This window comes from Cupressus sempervirens, chromosome 11, assembly GCF_028749045.1.
Source record: "Cupressus sempervirens isolate cs-2001-9-10 chromosome 11, ASM2874904v1, whole genome shotgun sequence".
NCBI lineage: Eukaryota > Viridiplantae > Streptophyta > Pinopsida > Cupressales > Cupressaceae > Cupressus > Cupressus sempervirens.
Window position 1 is genome coordinate 850,193,458 of NC_143128.1, and position 10,536 is coordinate 850,203,993.

A 10,536-nucleotide genomic window follows, 5' to 3' on the forward strand; every position below is an offset into this window, starting at 1 on the left:
TATGGAGCATGGATCCTTCAATAAACAAGCCTAAGTTGATGGATGTGAAAAGCACAAAACAAGGCAATATGATAGTATGGAAATTACAGGGTACATCTGGTCCAGAAATCTCGAAGGTCATGAAATATTTTTCATTTATGAATGAAACCAAGGTAGAAGAGATAGAGACAAGGCTATCCAAATCCTTCCATGACTATATTTATGTCAGGAAGTAGTACGAGGATGAGCTCAAAAAAATCCATGTCTACAAAGAGAATGAAATAAATGATAAGATAGAGCAAGGAATGAGAAACAATCCAAGTAAGTTAAGTGTGAAACAATGTTACCATGAGATAAGAAAAATCCAAGAGCATACACCAAGATGGTTCAACAATGGAGACAAGGATTTATAAGGGGAAAGCAAAGAAAACCCCTTGTGAGTATTATGAATGAAAGCAAATTCCTAGAGAAGAGAGAGAGAGAGAGTGTGTTGGAGCAAAAAATAACTCAATACAATAACATCAAAATCATGTGTGTATAAGAAAGAAAGAGGAGCATCTCTTTTAAAGAGATGAGAAAGGAGTTGCATGTGTTCTCATGTGTAACTCCCATTTGTATGAATGCCACATTCATAATAGGTGTGTGCAAAGTGTCACAATCCTTTTAAGGAGGATAAACTAAATTCCTTAATAAGGAATTATAAAAATGAGTCGTCCTCACATGTGGAATAAAAGATAAATAATGATATGTCCTCCACATGTGTACAATAGGATAAACTACATTAGGGATCCTTGGAATATCCCAATTAAATACATCCAAGGGAAAATTAATGTTTCTAACAGAGAAGATTGAAGAACTTGAGGCTAGGGTCCAAGTGTTAGAGGCTGAGGTTGCATCTCTCAGAGAGAAACTATCCAATGTAGAGAAGGTTGCCATTGTAGAAAAATGTAGGGAAAAGAGTGTTTAGGAGTAGCCATCCAGGGTCACATCAGAGACCATAACATAGATAGATGAATAGGAGACAGAGGATATAGTAGAGCCTAGAAGAATGAGCATTGATGCTCCACCAATGCAAAAAGGAAATGTGGTAAGGAAAACTATCCTTAGAAGTATGATTTTCCATAGGGTTGAAACTCTAGGGAGTATATCACAACAGACCCATACTGTATATGTTACTTTACAAAATGTTGAGCAATTTTGTAATGAAGCACTTTCATGGTTTTCACCCACATTAAATATTTGGGGGCCATACACTCAATTCTTAGAGAGGCTTATCATGTTGATGGCTAAAAAGATAGATTTGCCTAATAAGATATTACAGTGAAGGAAAGTCTAGAGATAGTTAAGGAATTAATTGGCTTCTTTACTGGGAAATTACAAATTATACAAGGAAAGCTAAAAGTTTTATCTCATGGAATTGAGCATTACATACCACCAATTCTAGATAATAACAATAAGTTGAGAGAATTACATGAATGGTCTAATGCATTCAGTGCAATATTGACTCAAGAGGCCATAGTGGAAATTTTTGAAGACAATGGTGATGCTCCTTTCAATAAATTAATTGACTCCTTGTTCAGAGTAGAACGAGATTTGAATAAATTATCAGTGGATTCTAAAGCCATCAAAGATGGTAGGTGGACTAAAGCCACAAAGGGACTAGAAGAGGTTAAAACCATAGAGAGGCCCACCAAGCGAAAGATTTATGTTTGGGAAGTGGTGGGAGAAATAAAGGCTCTGCTAGTAGGGAGTAGCTGAGAAAAGTTTTTGACTTAAAGACAATGAGAGATTTGAATAGGATCATATATACTAAGCAATTATTAAGAAGTGAATCTCTCATAGATATTTTGATTTTTGAAGCTTTTGAAGGAAGTTGAAGACAATAGAAGACAAAAGAGAGTAAATTCAAAGTGTTTGAAATAAATTTTCACCTAGTGATTTTTTCAACTAATTCCCTATTTTTGAGTTGAACACTAAGGAATATTTTGTATAACTTTCTGGGCATGTCTTGTCGCCTTTTCTATCTATTTAAGTTTTGACATGTATCCTCCTCCCATATATATCTTGTTGCATTCCTATATAAGGATTTCCAAGATGGGGAGTAGAGGTTGAAAGTCTATGGAAATTTCTATTTTTATGTCATTTACAGTCTGTCCAGTTTTGTGAATTATATGAATGTATTTAGTTCTATAAACTTGAAGCACAGTGAATATTAATGATCAATTTGTCAAGTTTTGAGTTATATTTTGAGTCTCTATTAGTATTATATCCATTTTCAAAGGAAATAAATACAAAGAGAAGTTCTACATATCTATGTATCTAAATTTTGTCTTTTTCTTGTATGTTTGTGATCTTGGAATTGAAGTGAACAATGTTTTTTCAATTTAAATCAATTTAGATAAATTGTATGTCTCTTATTGATTGCTTTTGATTTAGAGAATTAAGTAATTTATTTTAGTAAGTGACAAAATTTAGGATATATGAGAGGGATATGGTAAGAATGAAATTCAGAGCTTATTGCTAACAAATTTAATTACAAGTTGATTAAATAGGTCTAAGTTGTTGGTTTTGACTCTATATGATAATGGATAAGGCATTGATCGATTAATTTCAGTTGCAAGTTGATAGTTCATATAGTTATAGAACACTTATATCAATCAAAAATCAATTTTCTATTTATGTAATGAAGAATCAAAAGTTGTTGGTAAATACTTATTTGTGATAGTTTTCCTATTGATTATAACTAGCTATTGTAGTCAAGGAACTTGTTACAAACCTAAGAAGAAATTGTGACCAATATTTTCTATAGGGGGTACGTATTGAAAGAAGAAGTAATAGTGAGCTAAGTATTTTGAAGAAGAAGATCATAGAACCATTCATATCCTTGAGGTGTATCTGCCTTGGCCCTGTAGAACCTAACGTGAAAAGAGTCCTAATGATTCTTTTGAAGTTTTCCACTAGATAAGATTTAGCCCTACTGAATATAGGATTTAGTTGATCCTTAGTTAGGTCTATCTCTTGCATCTTGGTCATGAGAGCCATTTATGACCTATTTCATACCATATTTTAATCCATTTCATACCCTTTCATACTTACTTCCCTATTCCATTTCCATCCTATTTCGTTCCATTTTACTAATTTACATTGCATATGATCTAATATATATAAGTAGTATTTAATATTTATTTGGGATTAAAATATGGAAAATTCATTATTGATTGCTTATTACTAATCTTTATTATCATAGTATGCTAATGTGTGGAACAAATCCTCTTGTTGCCTCCTTGATAAGAACTTCCTATCAGATTTGAGACATAGATTATTGTGAATAACATTGGCCTACAACTTAATTCATGCTATTATTTTCAAACATTACTCTAGCTTTCACAATGGCATTAACTCTTCAAAATAAACCATGCTGGAGATTCTAAGGAAACATTTGATGCAAATATTTATGGAAGATACCAACACATATCTATGTTGGAAGATTTAATATATGAAGGTTTACATGCCAAGATATGGAAATAGATGTGGCCTACAACCAACCATTTCTATTGCTACGAATTTTGTTTGATTATAAAGTTGGGATGTAGTTCCAAATATTATGTGGATAGGAAACACACTAATCCAATTCTTCTTATATTTATATTTTGTTAAAATATAGCCACTTCAAACCCATTATTCCACAAATATGGATGTAGATAGCATTATTCCATATTGCATGATAACAAAAAATTTCTAATTCTTCACGATGCAAATTTCTACTAGAGATTGGTTACGTAATATCTATTCTTTGTTAAGCCTACTATTATAAATTTTTTAGCCTACATATATATAGGAAACACAATGTAGATTGAAATGTATTTTTGGCTTTGATAAAATTCAAGGAATAAAATTATAGTTCTGCTAATCAATTCAATGTAGAATGTCATAGTTTCCTCACTCACCTTGTAGACTAGAGAAAGGGCCCCCCTCTTGGAATATTTGGTGAGGTTATTAGTATTGTGAATTATTGTAGATTGTGTGTTGATTATTTCTATAGCTTAAGTCTAGTTTATTTGATTGTTAATAGAATAAGGTTTCTCTCCAATTCAATAGTTAGTTGGTATAAATAGTTATGCAGTTAGATTAATATCATATTTGGATAAAATAGTTTATCACATTCTCATTATTATATAGATTATTAGTAACTACAGTCATATTTTGAATTTGCTATCATATTTTCATCAAGGGACAAAAAATTAAAGCTATATCAAATTTGCATTAGTAGATTACTCTAGTTATATGCACAGTGTTATATTGTTTTTTAGATTAATTGGATTTATGAACTATTATATCTATTACTATTGCTACTTTTATTATTTTAATGTTTTCTTTATTTCTAATGTTCTTGATGCCAGGAAGTGATAGTTCCTATTGTTGGGATTTCTAGAGTTTTTCATAGATTTAGTTTCACATGTTGTAGATACATTCATAACCCCTCATTTCACAACTATAATCCCTTAATGGCATACTAATTGGACACCTTTCATAAGCTTACGCTCTTGGATTGACACATATAGACTAGCCAAATTCCATCATAAATCATTAATTCTCTCATATTATTTTCCCCAATGTTGGCCTATCACTTGGTATTGGGTTTTAGTCAACCTAGTATGTTCCTTACCAAAAAGAACTCCAAGAGTTTCTTTGTTCACCACTTTTAGATGATTATCCTTCCTTAGTATTGGTGTATCCGAATCTCGTAGTATCATTGTTAGATCTAGGAGATCTCATCAATTTCTCAAAGTACTTGATGGCTTAACTAGTTTTGTTGAAACTTTCAGCAAATTCTTTTTCTCTTTTAAGATGATTCCTAATTGTTCATTATATAACTTTATATTGTGATCTCAATGTCCTCACTATTCAATTCATGATTGGAAATCATCACTTGATTCATTGTTTTTAGTTGCATGTTAGCAATCCTTTGTACCTTTGATGTCTTCTCTTCCAGTTTATTGGTTAGTTTCTTTTTTCTATCTTCAATCATGAATTTTTCTTCCTTAGATATATTTTTCTACTTAGTCACCTCACATAGAAATACTAATTGGACTTGTTGTTCTATCTTAATATTTCTAACCTCTTCATTTATGATACCATTCCTTTCCATCAAATCTATAATTGCTCCATCAAACTGACTTAATTTTCCTAAATAGCTATCTATGTCCTTATCTTTAATGAGCACTTCAAATCATCTCTTAATTCATTGAGTTGGTGTAGAGAAAGCTAGATTTCAATATTTTGGTTCTCAATAACTTTTCCCAACTTGTAGACTTCCATGTCCAAGATCTTTCCTCAAAGTTGCAAATCTTTCATTTTTAGAGAACAAGGCTCAAATACTAATTATTGGAAATAACAATAGGGAAAGGTAAACTTAGAGAGGGGGGAGGGGGCTTAGGGGTGAATCATTACTCTAAAATTATAACCATTAAAATATTCACCACACATCCATCTCACAATTTGTATGTAAAATGAAATACCAATCTACACATATTTATCCATATTATGAAAAAAATTAACACATATGACACAAGATATTTGGTTACCCAAAAACCCTCCAATGCGAAGGTAAAATTGGGATGGGGATGACACCCACAAATCTTCACTACTATAGTTGTAAAGTGTATCTAATGAAGGTTACAATTGTTTGATCATAAACTATGATCTACTTTGTGAAAGGTCTTGCATGTTAAAGGCTTACAAATATTTTTAAATCTTATCCTATTAAAGGATTTCAACACCCTGGTAGAAGTGTGTCTGGTTAAAGGACTTCAACTTACAATAAAGTAAGCACCATGTTAAAGGATTTATAGTAGCCTACTAGGACAACTTGGTTAAGATATATTTATTGATTCACATGTTAGAATGTTTCATCCTTGGTCTTTCGGTTAGTACTAGTCTGCTAGATATCAAATCTGCTCTTTCGTAATGTATACTTGATGCTTTTGATCAAATGGATCACTTCTTTACTCACTTTTCTTTCCTCTATTCTCTCTAATTGATTTTGCAATTCATATCTTTCTCACAACTCCTTGGTCAACATGAATTCTCTGTTTGCACATGAAAAAATATCTTTTTTCACATAAAATCTTTAGGGTTTAACCTTCTTAAAAAGACTTAGGTGACCTAAGTTTAGGTAGGAATCAACAACTATGATTCACCCATTTTGTTTCTTAATTCATCCCTTTATTTAATTGGTTGCATGTACTACATAGGGATTCTTAATGTAGATTCATTCTTATCTTCTAGAATCATAAAAAAATCCTTAAGTCACCCCAAAAATGGTTTACATAGGAGTTTGTACCATTATGAACAACTATGTCCAAAAATGTTTACTGGACACTTGAAGCCTCTGATGCTTGGCATCCACTATATCTTGAATGTTGTAACTATTGGATACAATTGTCTAATTATGTGTTGTCTTTGATGTTACACAAATGTCATATCAGTTGTCATTCAGTGCTTACTGAGTTCACTTGGTCAACAAGATAGTTTTCCTTGTCTACCGAGCATTCTTGAAGTTTACTCTGTGAAGACAATGTCTACCGAGCTCACTTGGGCGTCGAAAAAATTTAGGTAGGAAATAGTGTTAACCGAGTTCACATGGTTAGTGAAGGAAAGTTGGACAGAGTTAGTGTTTATCGAGTTCACTTGGTTGCCAAAGGATTTTTACAAGTTCACAGTGTTAACCAAGCTTCTATTGGTTAACATAGGAAATCATCTCAGAACAAGTATTTACCAAGTAGGGTCGGCTAATGAAGGATTTTGTTGTTTTGACATAAAAGGCTTAATTATTTTAAGTATTGTTTCTAGCCAACTATGGTGATGATTATTGGTTATTGTAATTTGAATTTAAGTTGACTTGACAATCTAGATGGTATAAAAAAAAGGTCAAGATGAGATTTCTTATGTGTGTGCAAGTATATTGATTGAATTGAGAAGGAAAGAGTGAGAGTGAACTTGAAGGATAAGCAAGTATCCTTGAGGAGCAAAAAAGTGTTTTTTGATCAAGAAGGATCAAATATGAAGTAGAATAGAGATCTTTAATTAGCATTAGTTGCATCACAATTAGGTCATTTCATTGTTACTCTTTAACCATTGTAGTAGTGATCTAAAATCTCTTAACAGAGTTGGTTTAATAGCCACTTGTAAATCCTCTAACAAGGTGATAGTTCCATTGAATTGTTTTAAGACCTCTTGCAAAGCCACTCCTAATAGGGTGATTAAATCCTCTAACAAGGTCACACCTAACAATGTGTTTTGTAACCTTTAACTGGGTTGGCTCCTAATAGGGCTCACTTCAGAAGAGTGAAAAATAGTAATTAGTTACATTGGTGGTTTTTTCCATATTGGGTTTCCATGTTAAATCCTGGTGTCTCATGTGTTCATGTTATTTCTCTTATGCTTACAAATTAATCATTGTTAATGTTTAAGATAAGCTAAAAGTAAGTCACACTCTGCATTTACCAAGTTACAACATTTTCTGAGTGTTTACTGAGTAATACTAGCAATCAATTTTCTCAGTCTAAATTTGATTGTTGACATCTAAGGGATCTAAGATTTATTTTAGTGGTAACTGATTTACCCCACCCTCTCAGTTACTCCTTCTATATTTCCAACAATTGGTATTAGAGCTTTTGGTTCTTGTAGGAAAAATTTTAAGGACCTAAGCTAAAGATCAAGATGTCTTACAATAGAGAAATTCCAAGGCTAAATAGAGAAAACTTTGCAACACGATAGAGACTCATGAGACTTCATCTGGCCACCATTAGTGATTCAAGAATGAAATACCTTGATGAAGAATACACAACCCCTATTGGTACATTATCTATTGGAGATATCACTAAGAAAAAGAACCATAACATCGTGATGATTGATATTGCATCTACTCCCAATTATGATGAATTTTATGACATCAAAGAATACAAAACTGCTTTTGATATGTGGAACAAGCTAAATAAAATCTATGGTGGTAATGACAATGTAAGGAGAGCCAAAGAAGAAAGCCTTAGAGGACAATTTGATTAGATGAGAATGAGAGAAGATGAAAATGTTTCCAAATATGTGTTAAGAATCAAAGCTAATGTTAGTGAAATTAGAGCTTCTGGAGGAGAAATCAAGGATGAAACTATTATAAGTAAAGTTCTCAAAACATTGCTTCATATCTATGCAATCAGAGTATCTACAAGTTAAGACTGGATACCTTAGTTGGAAGATTGACAACTTTTGAGCTAGACAACTATGACAATTATGTTCTAGCTTCCAAAAATATTGAATCTTCATTTGAGGCCAAAATTTTGCTTAAAGAGAAAGGTAAGAAAATAAAGGATATTCAATTAGAAAGTGAAGAGGAATAAGAGGAAATTTTTTTGAAGTTGTTGAAGCATTACTTGCAAAGAAATATTCTAGAAGCAGAGGAAAATAAAAAGGTAAAGTTCCCCTAATTTGTTTTTTATGTGAAAAAATTGGTCATATTGCTGCCAGGTGCCCAAACAAAGAAAGCAAGGATGAGAAGAAGAGTCACAAGTATAATGGAAAGACGGATTTCTAAAATCACAAATCATACAAGGAAAAAGGTAAGAAGACTTTTTTTATGGCTAAAGATTATGATAATAGTGAAGATGAAATAGTATACATTGTTGTGAAAGATGAATCTGATGAAGAAGAAGAAAAAATGGAACTTATCTCTCATGTTAGTAAAAATGAAGTGGATCATAGACAGTGGATGTTCACATCATATGACTAGAGACAAAATAAAATTTGAACACTTTGAAGACTATGATGGAGGTAGTGTAAGGTATGGAAACAATGAACCTTGTTGCATAAAAGGGAAAGGCCGAATCTTATTAACCAAAGAACTTGTATGTGACAATGCCTATTGGATTGAAGGTCTAAAACATAATCTATTGAGTGTCGCACAACCAATCAACATTAGATTCAAGGTAGAATTCATACATGGCAAGGCAGGATTATTGGATGACAAAGGGAATATGATTGGATTAGGCAAACAAACAAGAGGTCACCTATTTTATCTTGATCTTGGTGATTGTTTATGTTTTATTGATCAAATGGAAGAAAGTTGGTTATGGTACAAAAGATTATGTCATATAAAATTTGATAATATGGTCAAGATAAGAAAATTCAAAAAAGTTAGAGGTATCCCTAGTTTGAAGAAACTAGATGTTGGTTTATGCAAAAATTGTTAGATTGGCAAAATGGGAAAGAGTAGTTTTAAAAGAAAAAACTATCAGTCTGAAGATGTCTTAGAAATTGTATATATCGACCTATGTGGACCCATTGGAATAGAAAACTATAATGGAGAAAAATTCTTTATTCTTTTTGTTGATGACCTAGAATGATGACTGTTATGTATCTTAGAGAAAAGTTAGAAGTATTTGAGAAACTCAAATGGTATCTAGCAAAAATAGACAAGGAAACGAGGAAAAAATTGAAATGCTTAAGATAAAAGAGAGGTGGTGAATTCATCTCCAATGAATTCAATAATTTTTGCATTGAAAGAGGAATTAAAAGATAGGTATCAACCCCCGGTACTCTTGAGTAGAATGGAATAGCTGAAAGAAGAAATAGATCCATCATGGATTGTGCAAGGACTCTAATGATTGAAAAGAATGTTGTTATCAAATACTGGAAGGAAGCCATCAGCACTACAATTCATAATTTGAGTTGGAGAAGGATTCATATAAACCTCCTTATGAATTATGGTATGGCTACAAATCCAACATAAGTTACCTGAAAGTATTTGCAAGTAAATGTTATATCTTGAAAGAATCTAGAAAAGGCAAGTTTGATGTCAAAGGTGATGAAGGCATATTCTTAGGATGTTCTTGTAGAAGTAAGGCATATAGATGCTTGAATTTTTCTACTCATAAAATCTTAGAAAGTACACATGTGAGAATTGATGAGTTTGCAAAAAAGACTGATGAAGAAACTAAACATGAACCCGAATATTACATAAGATTTGTTTACTTCTAACTTGATACACTACTAGACACATCTATCAATGAGGAAACTTCACCTCCTAAGTCTTCCTCAATTACCAAGTTGCAAGAAGTTCAAACCATGTCACAAGAACTTGAGCTAGAAGTTAAAATTCAAAATGAAGACAATACAATTCATTCGAAAGGAAAAGAACTTTTATTGGCCGAGTATATCAGAAGGCATCACACACCTGATCAGATTATTGGAGATAAATTAGAAGGTACTATGACAAGAAGTAAGCTAAAAGGTACATTTTTATTTGCTGATTTTGAACCTAGAAGTGTTAAAGATGCATTGGAAAATGAAAGTTGGATTGATGCCATGAATGAAGAAATAGAAAAAATAGAGAAGAACAAAACTTGGACCCTTGTACCTAGACCCAAAGATAAAAATATGATTGGAACAAAATGGGTATTCAAAAATAAGCTAAATGAAGATGGAAAAGTATCAAGAAACAAAGCAAGATTGGTATGTGAAGGCTACTCTCAAGAAGAAGGAATTGATTATGGTGAAAATTTT